We start from the raw sequence: 21,251 nt of genomic DNA on the forward strand, positions 1-21,251 counted from the left end.
TTTTCAACGGCGGAAGGTAGGTTTTCACGTAAGTAATTTACCTCAGCTCTGTATGGCATGGAAGTTACATTATCCCACGTATGAACGGGGCAGATATAAAAAGCAACTTTTTATCTTTCATTTCATGTGAATTAAACAATCAAAAGAGCCCTGGTTTTATTTATTTCGTTGACTGAAACATCAACGCTGAGCATCGAGGAAATTCAATATGGCGGCCTCCGCAGCTTTGCACTTGTTTACTTAAATCTAAATGCACGAACTATCACAACTTCTAACGCCAAACCGCAAATCTCAAACCTCAGTTTGCGGTTAGCCGTAAACGTGCATCTAAAGGTCTCTAAAGAGTCGTCTCGGGCGTGTAACTGATAACCGCTGTAACACATCTTTGGCCTCCAATGTACTCGGACTCCAGAAAACTCTATAAGACCCCAGTATTTCGGCTTCCGGCCAGACAATGCTGACGATGAGGTGACTGAATATGACAGCAGCTCTGACGAGGAGGAGACGGAAACTGACGTTTTAGAACCCGATTGAGGGTCCACGTTCTTGTTGGGAACGACTACGCTACTTAGGCGCCAAGTGCGGATAAACAGTAGGCTAATTTCGTGACAGGTATTCTTTAACGTCAGTTACTGAATGTTCTTACGTGCTCGCTTTTCTAACAGTACTGCGGATTCGGATTTTCGTCAAAATATCTGCGGATTGGCGGATTTTGCAAAACATTAGCACGGATCAACGTATTTGCTGACCCCTATTCACCCCCCTCTGAGTGCAAGTGAACTGTCGGCGAGTAAAATGAGACTGAATAAACAATTTGTTTCTTTATTTGTCGATCTACATTTTTATCTTACTATTTTTCAGCACTAAATATTTCTCAAGGTTTTCGTTTGAACTTTGAGTGAACTTAAGGACGCGCAGTTGACAAGTTGTTGTTGAATGGTTCAAGGGTTAATTCACAAGGGCAGTTTATTTTTGGAAAGCAAAGCTTCAGTTTGTTTTAAGGCAACACGGCTTTTCAAGAAAACCGGTGTAATTTCTCACATTTTCTAGACATGGTGAAAACTGGACTTTTCTTTTAATTACTTTTTTTCGTAAAAGTGAACTGCTAATTATGAAAAATGGCAAGTTAAATATACCATTTGGACTGAATGAAATATGAACAGTCCATTTCAGGCGGCGTGACTTTTTTTTAATAATTATTTTTATTTCTTAAATTTCTATTTCTAGTTTATTTATGTATTTCATTATTCTTTTAATTCACTTTTAAATTGTTTTATTTCTATTTTTTTTTTTAATTTCTTTTTTTAATTTTTTATTTATATATATATTTTTTAGACTCGGCACTCCGCACTCCACGTTTGCGGAACAGCCTTTCAGTCTGACTGTTCTTATTCATGGGCATTGAACTTCGTAACAAGAAGTTGGAGCGTTTACCATTTGTCAACAAAAACCAAAAATTCCGGTTGGAAATTCAAATGGTACAGCTCATTCCAGCGGAAAGTTTCCGAAAAGGATGGAAATCCTCAGACGTATTCCCCTTTTTCCGTTCTAACCGAAATGACCGGAAAATTCCTATACCATTTCAAACTCCCACTCGACCCAGTTCACCTCGGCTCTTTTCCCGCTTTTCGACACTGCAGATGCAGCCGCCATTTTGATTTGTTATTGTTTTCTTCCGGCCGCGACAGACTTGGGCCTGGCAACGACACCCACCCCTGGTCCAAGCTCGTCCCCAAGCCTGCAAGTCACCGCTACAACTTGAGACGAGACAGTCAACGACCACAGATTTTCTCTGGAACGGAAAAACATTAACTCTCATTCATACCGAGAGCAATCTCACTTAAATATTAGCTTACATATTAGTTTTAAAAGTATAGTTTTTAATATATATTTGTTAGTATATATAATATCTTATATGTTACTATAGTGTTTGTAAGTCATAGTTGTATTTTGTAAGATCGAACAATTGATTTTCTAGAATTTAGTTTTTAGGTACTCCTTATATATTGTAATTCCATTTGTACGTCTTTATTAAGAATGGAAGGAAATGCTATTAACTTATTTATAGTACACTCAACAAAATTACTTAATTTTGATTGGTCAAGAGCAGTACAATTAATCCCAAATTGTACTCCGTAGGAGTACCTATTAAATTTCCATGGAAACGACGCGTAAGCGGCAAATTTGAACGTCAACAAAAAATGGCCGACAATCGCTTCGCAATTTCCAGTAAAGACGGGATCCAAAAGTTAAAAGAAAAAGCTAGTAACGACAACATAAAAAAACACACAGACCTGGATCAATGTGTGGCGTAGTTGGGCGGAAGAACGTGGTATAAATCCGAACCCCGAAGAAAACTCGGCTGAGGTACTCGACTCAATTCTTCAACAATTTTATGCTGAGGTTAGAAACAAAAGAGGCGAGTCCTACGAACCAGAAAGTCTAGATGGCCAGCTTAGACCGCTACTTACGAGAGCGAAACTATCCGCACTCTATAATAAAAGACTGTCAGTTCCAACAGTCGAAGAAAGTTCTTGAAGGACAAGCGAAGCTACTTCGACAAGAAGGAAAAGGTAAACGACCGAACGCATCATTCTCTTACAGTTCGTAATTTTGTTGAATGTACTATAAATAAAAAATCGCACGACCTTCTCGTACAATTCGTGATTAATAGGTACTCGTGATTTTGACAGTTCTCAAATTGCACTCGCCTAAAGGCTCGTGCAATTTTGAGAACTGTCAAAATCACTCGTACCTATTAATCACGAATTGTACTCGAGGTCGTGCGATTTCCTATACTAACAATCTTCCAAAATTCCTACCATACGAAAATACGAACTCACTAACCTTGCAGGGGACATTTCCCTAATGAATTAGCGATAGCAACTATTTTCCTTCTCTTACTCCTGCCTACTTTAATAGATAAATGATCAGATTCAAACTTGATATCACCACGCCTAAAATACTAAGACTTCAGAAGCTCTCATAAAACCAGAAAACGAAAGCACAAACATCAAAATTTCTTGGCTGAAGTAAGTCCTGGAAGCTAATCTGGCTTGCAGGACTTTTCAAGAGGGTGTCAATGGAGTTAACCGTCAACCGTCAAAATCGCAATAATTTTACCGTCCAGTATCAGCCGTCAAATGTCTCACATATCCTTAAATCATTGACTCAAGGTGGCTCAAACCGGTTTCAACAATTTGGAGGGGATGTCTCATTAGAAGGGTTAATTAAACAACACTGTTTTCCTTAACGGCAATGTTATGGTTCCATATGAAACCCCCTATAATTGCTTAACAAGATGCACATATAAATTTGACGTAATAATTACTATGGCAACAAAATAACCATCTAAAAACGCCCTATATTTCGTGTTTAAGCGCTTTATATATCTCAAAAACAAACTCGATGACCCCCATTTTTCATTGCTGAAAAGTGATAAGCAGACTAAGACAAAACTTTCTGCAAAGTTTAAAAAAATTATATGGAGGGGATTCAGAGCCACCTTAAAATTTCTCAATTGTGAAGGTGGCTATGAATCTGCTCGAGAAACTTTTTTTACACATTGTACAAAGATTTCAGTATCTAGTTTTACGAAAAGTAGAACCGCTTTCCTGTTCTGCAACGGTCGCAACGATCCCAGTGGTGATAAAAACAAGAGTTTCACCGTGTAACACCAGCTCATGAAACTTGTCTCGCGGGGAAGTTCATAAAGTCTCACGAAACCGACCATGCTACACGGTGCAAAGCCTCCTGAAGCTTCTTTCGTGGCTCCGTTGCACATAAGTTTCATGTGTAACAGAAGCTTAATCTGACTTCAGGTGAGGGCATGTTAACAAGGTTATCTGAATAACCCCTATGGCGTATTCTTTGTTTGAAACTGTGAAACAATAGAGTTCGTCCCCGAGCCACCTTTGTGTTTGGAAGCAAGTTCAGGGGGTACAAAACAAACGTTTTCAGTCCCTCTAGACTCTAAATGGTCTCCACGTGAAAAAGGCCCATGATTAGGACATGAGGCAACTATTGTTTTCTGACATTTTTAATAGGGGGGTCCGTCCCGTGAGCAAGTGATGTAGAGCGTTGCCGCACACCAGTTTTTGACCATCCAAAGCACATGTAACATTGTTTTCCTTTTTCTTCGCATGTTCCATTTACGTGTTCTTGTCTAAAACTTCGGTATCTGAAAGTGTTTGAGCCCAAACTGAATCACAGTAATCATGATACAATCAAATAGGTGCGCTATATATCCAGATCAAGGTGGCATTAGACAAGTTGTTGAGAGGTTTGAAATTTCAGTGACTCAGTTGTGGCATATTCTCTTGAATAGTCTTCGTAAATTGATTTTCTCAGTGACCTGACAGGGAAGGGAAGTCAGGGGCGCAATCAGGGGGAGGATGCAGGGGGTGCGCACCCCGTCCCTGAGATGATCTGCGGTTTTGTAATACAACTGGTATTCTGCCAAAAAAAAAAAAAGATCACCAGTCCCAGGCCCCCTCCTAAGTTGTTTGTGGTTGTGATCTTATATTGAAGCGAGTACGTTTTTTCTGGTTTGGTGTTGGTTTAGTCAGTTTGATTCGAGGGCTCAGTTTTTAGCGCTGGCTTCGGGAAAAACCCCTAGCATTACGAAGGTTTTACACTGGCAGATTCCCTATTTTAAACCAATTACTTACAGGTTGCAATGTAAACTAGAAGACGAAGAGGCTTGCTGCCCGAAAGAGCCATTGCCTCTGCCGTTGGCAAGAATGAATGATTTGTTCGTGATTCGCGAAAAAAGAACCCATGCATAGGCAGGAAACCATGAGCCGGAGCCTACAAGCTCCATCCATACTGGCCCTATGTCACGGCATTTTTACAAACCGATCCATTTTTAGACTAGCTTTTCCGAAAAAAAAAAAAAAAAACCAAGTCAGTTCCGGTTCGTGGCCCTATGACGTCAGGTTAGATTCTTGGAAGTGGTTACCTGCCTCCTGTGGGAGTCTCATTCGCGGGAAATTCAATCTAAAAATAAATTGGCCTCTGAAAACGCCGTGACACGAACAGAATGGAGTTGTAGGTTCTGGGTCGTGGGTGATCAAAGCGCCGGGTAATGAGGGAAATAGCGCTGACTAATTGCCAGTTGTCTTTATCACTGTCGCGGTAGAGGGTGATTGGAAAGGAAGCCAAAAAGGGTCTATTTGTCTTATCCCTTCCATATATACACCTCGCGCGTGACGTTGAAGACTTGGGACTAATCAGGACCGATTTATTCTTAGGCAACTTATAAAACATAAACGCACTGGTAGGAAAATAACATTCTCTCTTTTCAATGCTGACTTCTCGAAGTATTGATTAGTGAAATTGGAGCTAATTGTAACGTGGCATTTTTTTTTACGAACAAAGCAAGAACGCCTTTTATCCAAGCACTTTAATTGGTCTAGCAGTAGCCACAGTAGAAATTCCATCCGCTACTATCCACGCAGCAATATTCAGTCATTCTATTGCAGCAAAGTGTCGGACCACAGCAATCTGTTCCTAAAGGGCAACAACCCGACTGAAAATCGCAACACACAGGAGCAATGAGTGGACACACTCCCTCGCCATAACAACAGATGGGGTAGTCCGGGCAAACACAAATATCACCGCACCCACCATGGCATCCAGGAGTTGGACAACATCCGCTTCGATCTATGCTGCAGAACATTCCATAGGGACAGTAAAAACAATCATAACCAACACAGTAGCACGGTTCCTGGTTTAAGTCTTCTGGCTGAGCTTTGATGTATGGGTGTTTTCGTACAACTTTGCGGTACGTGGAATTGAACCTGTGGGCTTGAGGTTGTTCACGATTAAAGACACTTCCAAACGAAGGTACGAATAGGCTCAAGACAGAGAGAACTACACCCACTGTGATTAACTTCATAGTCATGAGGGAGCTGAAAATTAAAAATTCAAGAAATTGAAACAGTAAATCTTGCATCTCTTTAAAAAACAACCCATTTGTAGGATCTGAGTGAAATCTTTTAGCTGCACAACTTTTACTTTGCGCCTTTTCATTCCAGTGTCGTGGAATTGGATTTTGAGCTACATTCGGATTGGTCACTTATAGAGTTATACCATTTCAGTTCTTAATTTTCAACTGAGCCTAGGTTGCTTCGAGCCGGTATCCTAAACTGCATACAAACAGTAATGTTATTTCGGTTCTTGTAATTCCAAAAGCCGGAGGCGCGCTGTATAATGGTTAGCGCTCGCACTTCAAATCCAAGAATTGGAGGCTCGAGACAGTGTAGTAGGTAGTTCCCTTAGTCAGGAATCTTCAATCCGCGTTGTCTCTCTCCAAACAGGTTATATATGAGTCTCGGCAACATACTGTTGGGGTTAGCCCTATTAACCCTCTGCTTGAACGAGCATCCTCTCCAGAGGGGAGTAGCAATCATAGTACTCTCAGTTGCTTCATGCTGCTGACATCTATACTAGGTGTACACTTGCTCATCGTACATACAAATGGCCTACTTTCATCTTCCATCTATAATATCAGGTTCTTCTTCTTTGCAGATGACAATAACAGCTTCATCAAACACAGCAATTCCTATCCCTAGGAAGGGGGGGGGGGGGGGGAGGGCGGGTAAACCCTATAATGGCCTATAAGAGGGTACCTTTTTCACGCTTCAGGTATATAAAAGAGTAGGGAAATCTGTCATTTAGGTACTTAAAAGGGCCTTGCATTAAAGCACTTCGAACACACATTCCTTATGACTGAGGGCTAGAATGGGGATGCAGTGTTATTAATTAAATACGTTTGTGAAAGAGGTACTATTTTCCAATGGGAGGTATAAGAAAGGGGTATCTTTCTGCCAAAAATGGTATATAAAAGGTTAAGGAGTCAGACCTCCCAACCCCCCCCTCCTCCCCCCCGGGCATCTAGGAACATTTTAAAGTAGTTAACTGTGAACTATTATTATTATTATTATTATTATTATTATTAAAACGCTCATTAAGTTAATAACATTAGAAGAGGTAATTCTTCATGGCTTTGGCGTCTCCTTGATTGTTAGGGAACTTAAGCAACGACAACGGCGATGGCAACGAGACCGTCACAAATGTGCTTTGCACGCCCTGCACGTGCGTTTTGCACTTTTGTCCATTTCTTTGCCGTCGTCGGAAAAACGACAACGTAAAATAGCTAAATTTAAGGTTTTTGTGTGCCTTACACGAAGTGTGACCGCCACACTATGCCATCGACTGAGTTGCTTGAATACGGGAACCGAGAATCTTTCTGAGGTAAACTGTGAGGTTAGGTTCCAGTTTCCGCTCTCCTTCGCCTGGTTCGGGCGAAATCAACCTCGGAAACCCAAGGGTAGTCAGTCAATACCGGATGAGAAGAGCCCTTGTCGCCTTACTTGAAAACTTTACGCCAGTCCCAATTCTCTTCCAGTCTCGACTGACTGCCCCTGCATGGGTCTCCGAGGATGGGGCGAAATCCATGCAAGTTGGAAAGCAGCCATTTTATCTGTTCGAGTAATCGTGTTTCCTTCTCTCTGGGGTTTTTCGTCGATCGTTGAGCGAAAGTTTCATTTTACTGATTTTTTAAGTTACGCCTCCTTTGTTTGTATGATAGTTGTGTCCTGTACCTTGTGAAAGCCCAATTGGTTTTGTCTTGCAGGTCTCAGACGTTTCCAACGGGGAATTCATTTTCCCCTTCGAAACACGCAAGCCAGCTTTGCAGTTGCTCTTTCGTTGCCCACACCTAATATTTTATCACCAGATTCAAATTAAAGTCCTATGCACGTGTTACAACTTGTAAAAAAGGATAAAACTCGAGTGTTTCACACGCCGTCAATCATGGCAAACGGCACTGGCTGCGATCATTATACACAAGTGAAAGCATCTGATTTGAACAAACATGCATGTAAGAACCGAGTCCTTTCGAAAATAATTGGATGCCCATTGCCTAACAAGTCCACTTCTGGTTGGATCCACCTGGGTCAGAGTCCTGTTGTTTTCTCCACTTGGCGCTTGTTGAAACATTGTTTGCTTGACCTAAGCCCTCTAATTCCTCCCCCATGTCTTTCAGGTGCGCTGCCAAATGATCAGATCGAGGAAGGGCCGGAGCAATTAAAAATCTCTACACTAACTTGGGAAACTATCCATCCGAAAACTCGACTGATTTTCTTTTCATCTGTTTCGAAAAGATGACCGCTTTATCCTTTAAGTATGGCGACATTTCCAAGCGATAGATGTATGATAATCACGCCAACAGCACCTGTATTGTATCGCGGCTTGCTCGAGGCAATTATACATCGGAGTAGAATCATCTCAGTTATCTTATAACAGGGGCACCCAACGAGAATATAGTTCAAAACCACTTAAAAATAGCATTATCAAACGTATTTTAGTATTTAAACGGTAGATACAAGCATATTTTTATCCCTAAAATTTTTTCATCTGTTCGGATTTCCCAGCTGAAAGTCTAGTCATCCGAAAATTATAAGGATTAAAAGTTACCTTTTCGAAAATTTCAGCCAGAAAAAAGGCTCCCGAAAATTCTAGGCGACCTTTTTGGGGTAAAAATGGGCAATTGTACCACTTTTGAGATGTTCGAAAATCCTGGTACAGGCAGGCAAGCAAGAAATTTTACAACAAATTTTCCGAAAATTCTAGATCTCAAATCGTCTTCCGAACAGATATTTTCCGAAAATTGACGTTGGGTGTCCCTGTTATAATTGGGTACTGTAATGCAACGTATTCAAACACCACACTCATTGCCTGTTTCCAAAACTACTGCCAGCCACTAATTATAAACTCTTTGAAACCAAATCTTGAGTTTAAGACTTTGGAAGCCAAAATCCTAAATGATTTAACATGGTGTAGCCGAAGAATCCGTGTCACAACTCTAAAATCACTGATTAATTCTATTGCTGGTATTACAACCTCGGACTACATGCATACAACGTCATGCTTGCATAGTCTGAAGTAAAATAAAAAATATCAGTTATTCAAAACAGTTTACCTTGTTTTTATCCCTCACTGTTTCTTTAAGCTCTCGCTGTTCCAAAAAAACAACGCAATCAAAGTCATTAACAGTCTCAGAACGCCAAGCTTCCTGAGGAGACTGTGTAAGATCAGTCGCGACTTGTCGTGAGACAGCATATAAAGATCTATAAATTATTGTTATATATGATACCTTCGAACATAAAACAATTTGTGACTCACGAGCCAAATTGTAAAGACATGTCTAGGCGTGTCTCATGCCATCATCTGTTTAGCCTTGCTTTTTTGCTTTCCTTTTCTACGCTACTACGTGCCGGTTCAGTCCTTTTCTTGGCTCGTGACTCCCATGTTTTTAGTACTCAAATCCAACTCAGGTCAACTTAAACCTATCGCAAAGGCTCGTGTATGACGACTTTAATTATTTTCTTCCTTGCCACCGACCCCAAGTGGTAGTTAAAACCAGAATATTTGAGTAATGAGCCCGATTGTGTTAAAGAGGGTCCACAATAGGGTTCTTCAATCCCACCAGCCCGACCAAAATTTCCTTTTATCCCCAAATCCCAAACGTTTGTATCGGCCAATCTCGATCCCGGTCATAACGTCACAGCATGATGTCCAAACCTCGTCGTCAATTACAACAACAGTTGATTTAGAATGCACCTCGTTAGTTTTTTTTTTTTCCAGCAACCTACACGAGCCCATTGACCTTAATTGTAGCATTCGCATGCAATCACAGTTTTGAAACCGAAATGATGCGTCATTGTCCGTTATTATATAGTAGTAATTGCATCTGTTCATATTTTCCACTTTGTTAAACTTAACAGTGTACCGGAGTGACAGGCCTACACGACTCCCTAGCGCGTATTTTAACCTTTCAGTTTTGTAATTTGATTCTCACGAGTATATATTTGATTGACCGCCCTCTTTTTGTAATATATGAGGGTTTTAGATTTCTTTGAGCCCTGGTTGTCGCTCTATTAAATGCCAGTTTTTCATGAGGACTTGTTTCAAGTTCATCGCTGCTGGGTGGTATTAAGTAACGAAAAGCAAGATTTGTTTGCTCTCCTGTGGTTTTTGAAGGAGTACCAGTCCTTTGAAGAAGATTCTTGGGATAACTTCTTTCACCTACAATGTTGGCGTGATTTAAAATGTTGGATGAGCTCTTCAAATACATTTTTAGAAGAGTTTGTTCTGAGAAGTCTCAGAGCCTTGTCTTTGACGAAGCCTTTTTTGACTCCTGGTGGGTGGCACGAGGAGATGTGCCTGTCTTGAAATGTTTCAGTAGGTTTGAAGTGCGTGCGCACATCAAGGACTGATTTACTCGTGAACCGTTCGCCTTTGTAAATGCCACTGTTTGTATCCAGAAATGTCGTTTCTGTATCTGAAATTTCAGCCGTAAATTTAATTGTGGGCTGGTGTTTGTTTGCTTGTTTTATGAATTGCATTATCTCCTCTCTGTTTGCACTTCTTTTGTCTTTTCTTCTTTCGCTTGTAATTCTGTCTTATTTCCGCTCTTTCCCGTCTCATAAAAATGAGCTACACAACCAATAATATCATGTACGTCGCGAACAGCGATGTCTGTGCTGTCCGACATTTCCAAAAACCAGAGTATAATTTTGGCATAAACGAGACACTTTTTACTGGGTTGCCTATGGCAAACCCAGTCGAGGTCTGCGTTTCGTTTGTTTAATTTTTATTATTTTTTTCTTTTTTATCTTTTTTTTTCCGTGTCGGTAAAAGTCTTGCCTGTCACTCCCCTGGCAAGTGGTGTCTTTGTGCATAGAGCCTTCTGCGCGTATTTTCTTATGATCGAGAGGGTAGTGGAACTGCGTAGATTTCTCTGGTGGACACAGTAGAATCATTAACTTAGCCTGCAATGGCGTCGAAAGTCATGTAACGCGAATGGCGTTTTAGTGGATCCTTAAACAAAATATACCCTTATGGTGCTCAATAATGGAAAGTCAGTTGGATAAACTAGGCAGGAATCTCAAAAGCGACGAGTACTGGACTTCGACAACAATCTATCGCCCGTCGAGACGAAATCAAAGTGAGCTGTATTTACCTGAAGTACATGGTAATTTGACACGATTGAGTTTCTTGTCTTCACGCACGCAATGAAATAGGAAGAGGTTTTCGCCTCTAAGAGCAAATATGCTGTTTGTTTCTATAAATTTTTTGCTGGAAAAGGATTCTGTGGTATTTTCTGCCTTTGTGAATTATAATATCGTGTTGTGTATTGAATTTTCCAGCTTAAGGTTGAAATCTGATATGGGAGTTTTTTAGTATTGCTCTGTAAGCTGTAAGCAGGAAGGGTTCACAGGCCTGTTGGAAGCGTGCTTGAGTTTCAACAAAATGAGCCCCAAAATCAGTGAAAAATTGTGACGCAGATGAATAATAAAGTAGCTGCTATTTGCAAAATGATGGAATTACCTGGTGATAAATAACGTCGTACGCGTCTTGGAGAGTAAATTTTGACTTTGCATAAACAAGAGTTGGGCGATTGTGATCTTTGTTTTGACTTCGCTCATTTCATTGTCAAACTTTATAACACTTGACAGAAAAAGAAACTTACAAAAACCCGGTATCTTGCCATCATTTGACACAGATGCTTCACTGTTTGGCGAGTAAACATGCCGCGGTAACTTAATCACGGCGCCCGCTGAATTCCGGCCATGTTACTTTCGATTTTGCAAGTTACTTGAACGTAGCAAAAATCTCCCAGAATGTTTGTCGCTGATCGTAACTTTTTATATTCTATATTCACGGTTCAAAATTAATGTTGTTTTCATGTCGTAAATATTTTATTCTCGATCGACCATCCCGGAAACTTCCTTCTGCTCTTTCTAAAAACTGTGTATCAATAGTTATTTGCTTTTTCATCAATATTTCTTTTGCATAAAGCAAGCTAACAAAATCTGTACCTTGCTGAGTTTGCATATGTTAGCGTTAATAGTATTTTCGGTGAGATTCTTCTGTTTTTTTTTTTAGGGGTTTATTGTTTTGGTCTCCAATCCTAACACTAACCCCGCTGAACAGGGAAAACTTCTGTGAAGTTTAGTATTACAAAGCTGTCAGATGCTCAGAGGGCACACTTGTGGTGAAAAGAAGTTGTCAGGGAACTTGAAAATTATCAACATGTCAGCCCAGAAGCCAATGTTTCTCGCTTCTCTTTTATTTGTTATTCTTCAGAGACTGGAATGCTGTATTTCAATACCACACAATTCAGTGCCTTCTAATTTTCTGTAACACGTACCACAGGCAACCCAGTGTATGCTTCACGGAAGCATCTCGTTTGTAAAAAAAACGTGATGTGGTTACAAGTAACAAAGGTCATGAGGCCTGTGTGTAACTGATCTTATTACGGCCAAAGTTCAAGACAAGGAGTACTCCTCCCGTCCATAAATGCAATCCGGAATCCCGCTCCCATTTTTCTTTAGAATCCCTAATTCCGGACTCCAAACTCGGGGACCAAATCCCGGATCCCGAAAACCCTATTGGGAAAATTTGGAAAAATGGCCGATTCTTAGGTCAACTTCCGAAGGCCAAAAAACTAGGAAATACAAGTCGCCCATAGGCCTAATTAGTATGTATCGAAAGATTAATTATCACAAATTTATTCTTTGCAAAAAACCTCTAATAAAGGCTTAGAATTAGAGTAAGGGAAGGAAAATTCCATTGACAGGAACAAGAAAAGGGTCTTCTTCCCCAATTCCTCACTTCCGCTCTAATTGAGATTGCCTCCACTATCCAATTGCCCACTCTGGACAGGATACCAGATCAGATCGGCTTCAGTGCACATAGATGCCAAGTGGGGTTTACATGTGTTCTCACCTATGTTTCCTAAGGTATCATAGTATGGTTCATTACCATTTTAATGAGGAAAGCAGATAACTTACATAACTTATGTTCTTATTTCTTGGGGCAATGCATGTAAAACCTTCCTTGATGAAATTCTTGTTCTTTAAAAGCGCGCATTGTGGCTCATATATTTTGCTGAAACAAATGACCATGCCATACCATTTTTGGTTAAAGCAAAAATATTACCAGTACAATTCTTGTATTATGAATCCGTTTGCAACCTTATGTTTGATATAAACGAGACTATTGCCCCAAGAAATATTTTGAATCTGCTTTCTCGAATTTCTAGTGTCTATTCCTATAAAACGCGTTCCTTTAGCTCTGATCATTTTTAAACAAAGGAATCTCGCATTAACATGATTAATGTCACTTGAAATGCTTTCTCGTGTGTTGGGGTCAAAATTTAGAACGGGATACCTGCAACTCTAAAAAAATTGCAAAGAAATCTTTTCAAGCATCCCTAAAAGAAACGTTATTTGATATACTTGAAACTGTAGACTCCTATATTGAAGTGGAAACGATAATTGATCAAATGAAAAACTGATCATCAATGATTCGGCTTTTCCCTCTTCATCTCTTTTCAATTGTAATATTAAATGATAATAAAAATTACATGTAATTTATTTTAATTTTGTTGCATGCATAGTCTTATTTAATTCTGCATATTATGTAAAGGTAAGTTTTTCCAATATGTTTGTAATTTATGGTGCTCGTTTTGTCCCGCCTCGGCTAGCTTAGTGGCTATTTGCGGGACAAGCCTTTCATACCATTCACTTTGTAAATAAATTGTTGTTATTGGTGTTAAGGATGTTGTTGTTGTTAGGGCACGGTAGGTTTAAGCCAAGTGGAAGCCCAAGAGCTATGGGCATGCCAAAGGAATTGCGGCAATTGGACGGTTTAGAATTATTTATTATAATCAAGCAATACCCCTAGGCACCGCAAAAGTAAGCAAGTAACCAGAATAAAGACTACTGAACAAGAGAAATAAATGGGGAAGAGAGCCCATCCCCCATAAATACCCCTTTAAAGTCTGCTACGAGCCTAGTGGCCCATCAGGCCGGCGCTTATCTCCGGTTACTGTAGGACCCTGTAGCATGAAGCGACTAGGAGTAGTTCTACTCCCCCCTGGATGGGATGCTAGTTCATCGCATGGTTACCCCCAGCATTAAATGTGCTGGTAACTATTTAAACACCTGGCTGAAGAGAGACACTGTGAGAGTAAAGTGTCTCGCCCAAGAACACAACACAAAGTTACGTACCCTTTACATACCCTTTTCCATAGGTAATATGTCTCAAGTTATTTTTAGATCGACTCCCACGCTGCACAGATCCCAAGGGGATTAGGCAACAGCCAATCGTATGGCAGGAATTTATTCTCCGAACGTGGGCTATCCACGTGGAACACATTCCCGCCATATGAATGGCTGTTGTCTAATCGCCTTGAGATATGTACAGCGTGGGAATCGGTCTTAAAATAACTTAAGACATATTGCCTATGGAAAAGGGTATGTATGCGGAATGCCCTCTCTTCCCCATTTATTTTCTCTTGTTATGAGTAATAATTATAGTAATAGTGTGTAATGGTAATCAAAATCCAAATGCAGTCTTATCCACTCTCGTTGATCCAGCGTGGAACAGGAAGTTGAATTTAACCTTAGATATGTGGACCTTAGATATCCTATTTTGATAATCCCCAATATTCTTGTGCATATGTTTGAGAGCCGACTGTTTTTAAGTCGTTGAATTCGAGATAAAATATAATACAAGCCTGATTATAAAGAAAAAACTGTGTATTGTAATGTCGTGTGTATATAAATTTGCTTCTTCAAAATGCCAAGTAGATAAGTGCCAGGAAATTCGGGTTTTTAATTTCTCTGTTGTCCTTCCCCGGATTCCTAGAAACGGACGCGTTCGATTCCGGATGAAGAGCGTGCGCGCGCGCGCTGATGACACCAACCGAATAACGCGCGCCTCGCGACAGACACGTGCTTAAAGATTCAAAATAACGATATTGTAGAGACTCAAAAGAAAATAAACGCGAGCAAGTGAAAAACAAAATAGAATTCCCGTTTCATTGGCGGATTTAGTGCGACCCGGCAAAAAACGACAACTTAGAAGCATACGTTTGTTTCATATTCACAATACGTACGGTAAGGGATGTTTTAGTTACAGGTCCCTGTATCGTCGCATCGTTGTAAATTAACTCTGTGATAGTGAAAGCTTTGGTATGGAACCTAAGGGTAGAAATCCAGTGAAAATGTTTGTAAATTTGTTGAAGTGCATTGGATAACACCTTATCGCCCTCACGATGGTCATATCCAATCCTTTACACCTATATTTCAGTGAATATGCAATGTAATTTTTTTTGAAGCTTGTATATTCTAACCGGTTAATGTTCGGAACCGTGTTTGCTCACTGGTGACAACGCAACAATGCAGTTAGTCAATAGTTTAACCCTGCCTTCAATGGCGAATGACCATTGACGGAATAAAGTGAGAAAAAGAACGATTTAATTTAAAAGCAATGATAACCGACGGTGACATGCACTGACCTTATTATATGGACGAGAGTGTTTTATCCAATAGACATAACTGACTAGAGTGTAATGTGAAGTGCTAGTTTTCTACCCCATATTATGAACCATGTGAGCGTTAGCCCTACTAATGGAAATGGGCCCACACATGGACAGAGAAAAACTCTGACCAAGGTAGGAATTAAAACCACGACGTTCGGGTTAGATCACCGCTGCTCTACCGACTAAGCTTCAAGGTCAGACGGGAGCAGGCCGTGGGAACTGAAGATCTTAAAGGCACGGAAATGGAAATGTACAAGTACAAGGAAGGATTACGTTTTTGCAAACGTTGGCCGTGTAGCACTTATATTTGAACAGACTTAACTGTAGTTTTCTACCCCATATGAACCATGGAGCGTTAGCTCTACTAAAGGAAATGGGCCCACACAAGGAGAGAGAAAAACTCTGAACAGGGTGGGAATTGAACCCACGACCTTCGGATTAGATCACCGCCGCTCTACCGACTGTGCTAAAAAGGTCAGACGGAAGGAGGTCTTGGGAACTGAAGATGTTAAAGTCACTGCAATGAAAATGAGCACTGTACTTTGGAACAGGCTTGACAACGAAGTAAGAATAAACAATTTGAAACGATTAATTAAGAGAATTCCCTCGCAATTTTACACATTTTAATTCATTAGTTCTTAATATAGGTAGTCTCTACAAATTTTTGTTCTAATATGAATCATGTATTTGTGGTTTTTATTACGACTTTAATTTTTTACTGTAATTTTTACCACGATATTTTTTTTAACTTAGAAATTACCACATCAGATACGCTGTAATTTTATATATCTTTATTATCTATTATTATTATTATTATTATTATTATTATTATTATTATTATTATTAACGATGAAATTATATATGAAATGGATCATATATGAACTGCGGATATGAAATCAAGTGAAGCTATGATCTTCGCAGTTATGAACGCAATTTTTGCAATTGCGTAAAGAAGCCTGAAAAATTCAGGACTTCAACGGAGTTTGAACCCGTGACCTCGCGATACCGGTGCGACGCTCTAACCAACTAAGCCATGAAACCACTGACGTTGGAAGCTGGTCATTTGTGGGTTCTAATGTTCCCGTGAGGAATGAATCAACGATGAAATGACATATGAAATGGATCATATATGAACTGCAGATATGAAATCAAGTGAAGCTATGATCTTGCGTTCATAACTGCGAAGATCATAGTTTGCACTTGATTATTATTATTATTATTATTATTATTATTATTATTATTATTATTATTATTATTATTATTATTATTATTTAAAACACTCGAAGAATCAATACGACCACTACAGCCAGGAACCAAATGGCGTATTTTTCGTTTGTAACACGAGTGGTCATATTGAGCAACGACGTCACGTTTCCCGCCTTTTTTTTGTTTGTATCAATACCCATTATTTGTATAAAACCCTGCTTTTCAATCTCATATATCCATATAATAAAAACAAAACCACACGTTAGCTCGAAGACAAGAATTTCATGTTCTCGTGGCAACATGTTCTTGCCACTCAAAAATGAAATTCAAGTCTTCTCGCCATCGTGTAATATCCTCTATAAAATACGTCCAATACTTATCTAATCCAGTTGTACCATATTTCTCAGATGAGCCATTACCAGCACAATATCAATGCCCCTCGCTTCCCTCCTGGGGTGCATATGTCCCACTTCAGTATGACAAACACAACTTTGATTGGACAAGATGTACAACAGCGACTATGGGAAAAGTACTGGAGACGGCAGTACCCAGTCTCGACTGCGTCGTACGACTCATACACCTACCTCTGGCCTCGTCCTGAAATGTGCTTTCATGGATATGCATACGGGACACCAAATATTTACCATCCAAGCTCGATGCCCAGTAGTTTTGATCAATTACACCATTTTGTCCGGCGGCGGTTTGAAAATCTTTCTAACTGTCGTGGAACTTCGCCCTGTTTGGCCTCGTACGGTGAACGAAATGCGAGGGTCGAGGTGTTAGAAGAAGGAAATAGTTGGACAACAAATAGAGATCAATACGGACTGAAGGAGCAAAGGCCTGTCAGCAATTTGATTCCAAAGGTAAACAATACGTATCTGCGTTTACTCCAAAACGAATGCAAACAAGTCACCTAAAGAAATTGTGGAAATCAGTATTCTCCCGGCAAACACTCTCATCAGAGAGATTTAGTAACACGATTACGTGAAACACGCGCGGACAGCAAAAGTGACCACGTGACCATGATTTTCCCGCCATTTTGCGCCTTTGCCAGTTGCCGCGGGCCGTAGTTTGCCGTTTTTTCGTGAAAGTGGACATTTCCGCGTTTGCGTATGCGTGGAAGTTTCCTCTTGTTTTTTTTTTTTTCTGCATAACAAGTTGTGTGTGGAATAAAAAGAACCCCAAAACCATTTTTTGGTCAAGTCACACGATAAAAAAATTTGATTTCAACGTTATAGACCGTTTATGACTGAGTCCTTAACGCGATTTTCTTCATGGACGCACGTTGACTCTCTGTTCACTCACAAAACAGCTTAATCGAAATTCGCAAAATTTGTCAGGTAATGATTTTCATTTCATATAGCGTCCGTTCTACAAACAATGTTTAAAAGATTCCGACTTTTTGGTTTTGTTAATTAAATATTCGAGATTAACAGAATCCAGTCCGAGTTGCTTTGGGTCACGCGAAGATAAAGTCACAAAACGGCACGTTATTGTCGTTTCGCGTAAACCTGATGCTAAATCTCTCTTAAGAAACGACGGCGGCTATGACAGCGATTTCGTTAGAAAGCAAGAATATGATTGGTTCAAAAAGGAAAAATAATCGTGCTGCACGTGCGGCACGTGTTTTGTCCATTCTTTGCCGTGCTCTCCAAAACAATCACGTGAAAGAACCAATTGCCGATTGAAGGTTGCCTACTACGTGAGCACATAACAGTGAATCGTTTATTCTCTGTCAAACCCAGTAATAGGATATTGCGCCCATATTGTACAAAGTGAACAAGGTGGTATAATCGCTATTCATTAGCATACCTTAGAGTTGTATTTTTAAGTGAGTATTTTATTCCCGTAGCCTTCGTCATTTCTTAAACTCTCCACTAGGTTATAGGGCATATTCCTGGGGAATTCATTCGGAAAATTTGAAGAATCAGAAAAGCAAATAATTCAAGGCCTGAGACGCACTTGTTTGAGCGGTCTCTCCCATTGGTTTTAGGAACAATGGAACATGGCTAATTTGACGGAACATAAACAATTTTAGGGAGCAAAAGGCTGGGAACAGGTTTGAAGTAATTTCGGGAACGAGGGAACACAAGCAAATTTTTAAAGGGAACAAAAGAACAAAGACCCCCTTGGGAGGGACTCGTGTTTAAACTAGTAATAATTTTCACTACATCTGCCCCCTGCCTAAGATAGTATGAATGGCAGTTGAGACATGTTTAAATTATGTGCTCAACATGTCGCCCCTGTTTCCGATTTGCGTCTGACACTTGAAATCGTCGCTCGCCCCTGTTTCTGATTTGTGTCCGGACAAGATAAATTTCTGAGCCAGGCAACTCGATTTTCATCAGATGTGCTTCAGTGTTTGATTTTCAATTGCTAACCCGAACAATACCAATCCCACTGCCACTTGCACGCCCTCAGTTTTAAGCATGCAATACCGATACCACCTTGCGCGCCCGGTTGAGCAAATCGAGAATGATTCCTCCTACAATATCCACCAATTTATACTTTTTTTTTTTTTTATGAGGGGACTTCTAGGTTGACTCCTCGGGCTTTGGCTCTGGGCCAAAACCCTGAGGATGCAACAACAGATGTTTTAGACATTTTTCTTTGTAAGGTATGACCCACCAAAGGGTGAAAAGGGGGGTAAGCAGTTCTTAATTCTTTCAAGAATATCAATATTTCCAGTGAAGTGAGACAAACAATGAAAATTTTGTTTGGCAATGGAAGAATGTTAGAAGATAACCAAGAAGCGCAATCGATCTCTGAGAGTCTCATTTGAACCCTCAACCTAAGAACTAAGCCGCTTCCTCTCCTTCTGTCTTACATACACCCTTGAAATCAAGAGCAACGTGAACAATAGACCTTTTCGGCTTGTACGTTTTGTTTTCCCAATACAGATCATGTGATAATACTCAGGAAGTTTGGTCTTTTGCTTTGTTCATTAAAAAGAGTGCATGCAGACATATTCGTGCTTGCATGCACTCTTTTTAATGAACAAAACAAAGGACCAAGCCTCCTGAGTATTATCACATGATCTGTATTGGGAAAACAAAATGTACAAGCCGAAAAGGTCTATTACGAACTGCAATAGGAAACTCTTTATGATTAGAAAATAAACCATATTTTAAGTTTCCAGTAATTCAGGATTAGCCGCAGGATTAGGATTAGCCAGGATTAGAAACAGAGTTAATCAGGGTTTGAACAACTGTGCCCTGATATTTTAGTATCCTTTCGACCGTTGCCTAGCAACTATTTTATCATCCTGTTCACAAGCGCACATCAATAGTTTTACCTCTCATCGAACCTTTCGGATTGGTCTTTGTTATATTTTAAATTTCATCTTTTAGACGGTAGACCCTGTAACAGATGACTTAGACTGGAAGACATTTGGTCCAGATCTTGCCGATGGAATTGCTGTTAGCATATTGGATAGCTTTGGTCTTGATCTGCCCGTTTTAGATACCTCAACTGTGCAATCTGTGTTAGGAGAGCTTGATCAAAATTTAACTCCACCAAAAGATCAAATTCAAAATAAGGGCAAAGAGGAGTATTTCCAAAACATCCAAGGCTTGATCGAAGACGAGGTTCAAGAACCTACTTTCAGGAGGTGTCTTCAGTTTGAACGCGATACCAATCATCACAGGAAAACCGAAAATGTCGAACATGGAGAAGAAACTACCAGTACAGTTTGTGAGACCAAAATTCATAAATCTTTAATGGGCAAACAATTAGCAAAGATAGATTCTGAGGACGATGTCCAAGGCCCTGAGAAATTACTTCAAACAAACTCTCAATATTCCAATATTCCAAGTTCACCACAACCTCCGGATCAAATTCAACAAAGTGCCAGTGAAAATATAATTGACTCCCCGCTGGAACAGCCTCTTCAAAGAAACGGAGAAAGGAATCTTAAGAAGCAGAAAAACGAAGCAGGCCGGAAAATCAATGCAACATTGAACAATGGAAGTATTAACGCTGAAGACAGTGACAAATTCACCATAAAACAGTTATGTCCAAAGGATGGTAAATATGCACAAAGAAGTGAAGCGGGTAACGGGTCAACTGATCAAACAGGAAAACAATTTTGTTCCCTCGATGAGTCGAAAGTGGACAAAAAGAAATTTTCCCAGGACTTTGAAACTGATCTGAACACAAACCTTTATAAAAGTGACTCTCAAATTTTGATGCGGTCGTCCGATGATGAAGCTGAAGTTTCATCATCTATTCCAGACACTCTGGGTGCAGGAAGGGTTCAACGCACACAAACACAGTCAGAGAATTCCTCATTCGTCTTAAACACGACTTCAATGACTATGAAAAAAGAAAAATCTGCTGCAGATCAAAGGAACAAAAGTACGTTGATATTAACACCAGATGAAGAATGCAGGTCTGAAGCAACACTTCTTGACAACAACTCGAATGAAAGCTTCACGAATAAAATTATTTAAAATGAGAGAGGGTCCGTTAATCGTAAGTTCACACCAAGTGGCAAACTAACTTGTAGCAAAGAGACTGAGGGAACAAATTCTTAAGATCAACTAGCTAAAGGTCAGCGCAAACAAATAAAACTTTTCAAATTTGCTCTTGTGAATTACGGTAGAATTAATCGAAGTGTGTGGAAAGTAATAAAAAAGACCACTAA

General features: G+C 39.9%; 1 long non-coding RNA gene across 1 annotated transcript; it reads right to left on the reverse strand.

Moving 5' to 3' along the window:
- Nucleotides 1-5,228: 5,228 nt before the first annotated feature.
- Nucleotides 5,229-9,504, reverse strand: LOC138045491 (uncharacterized). The gene is made up of 2 exons (XR_011131591.1): nt 8,987-9,504; nt 5,229-5,912 (listed from the first exon to the last, which is right to left on the reverse strand). It is a non-coding gene; the product is annotated as an uncharacterized lncRNA (long non-coding RNA).
- Between the last annotated feature and the right edge of the window lie 11,747 nt (nt 9,505-21,251).

Source organism: Montipora capricornis, chromosome 4 (assembly GCF_036669925.1).
Source record: "Montipora capricornis isolate CH-2021 chromosome 4, ASM3666992v2, whole genome shotgun sequence".
Lineage (NCBI taxonomy): Eukaryota > Metazoa > Cnidaria > Anthozoa > Scleractinia > Acroporidae > Montipora > Montipora capricornis.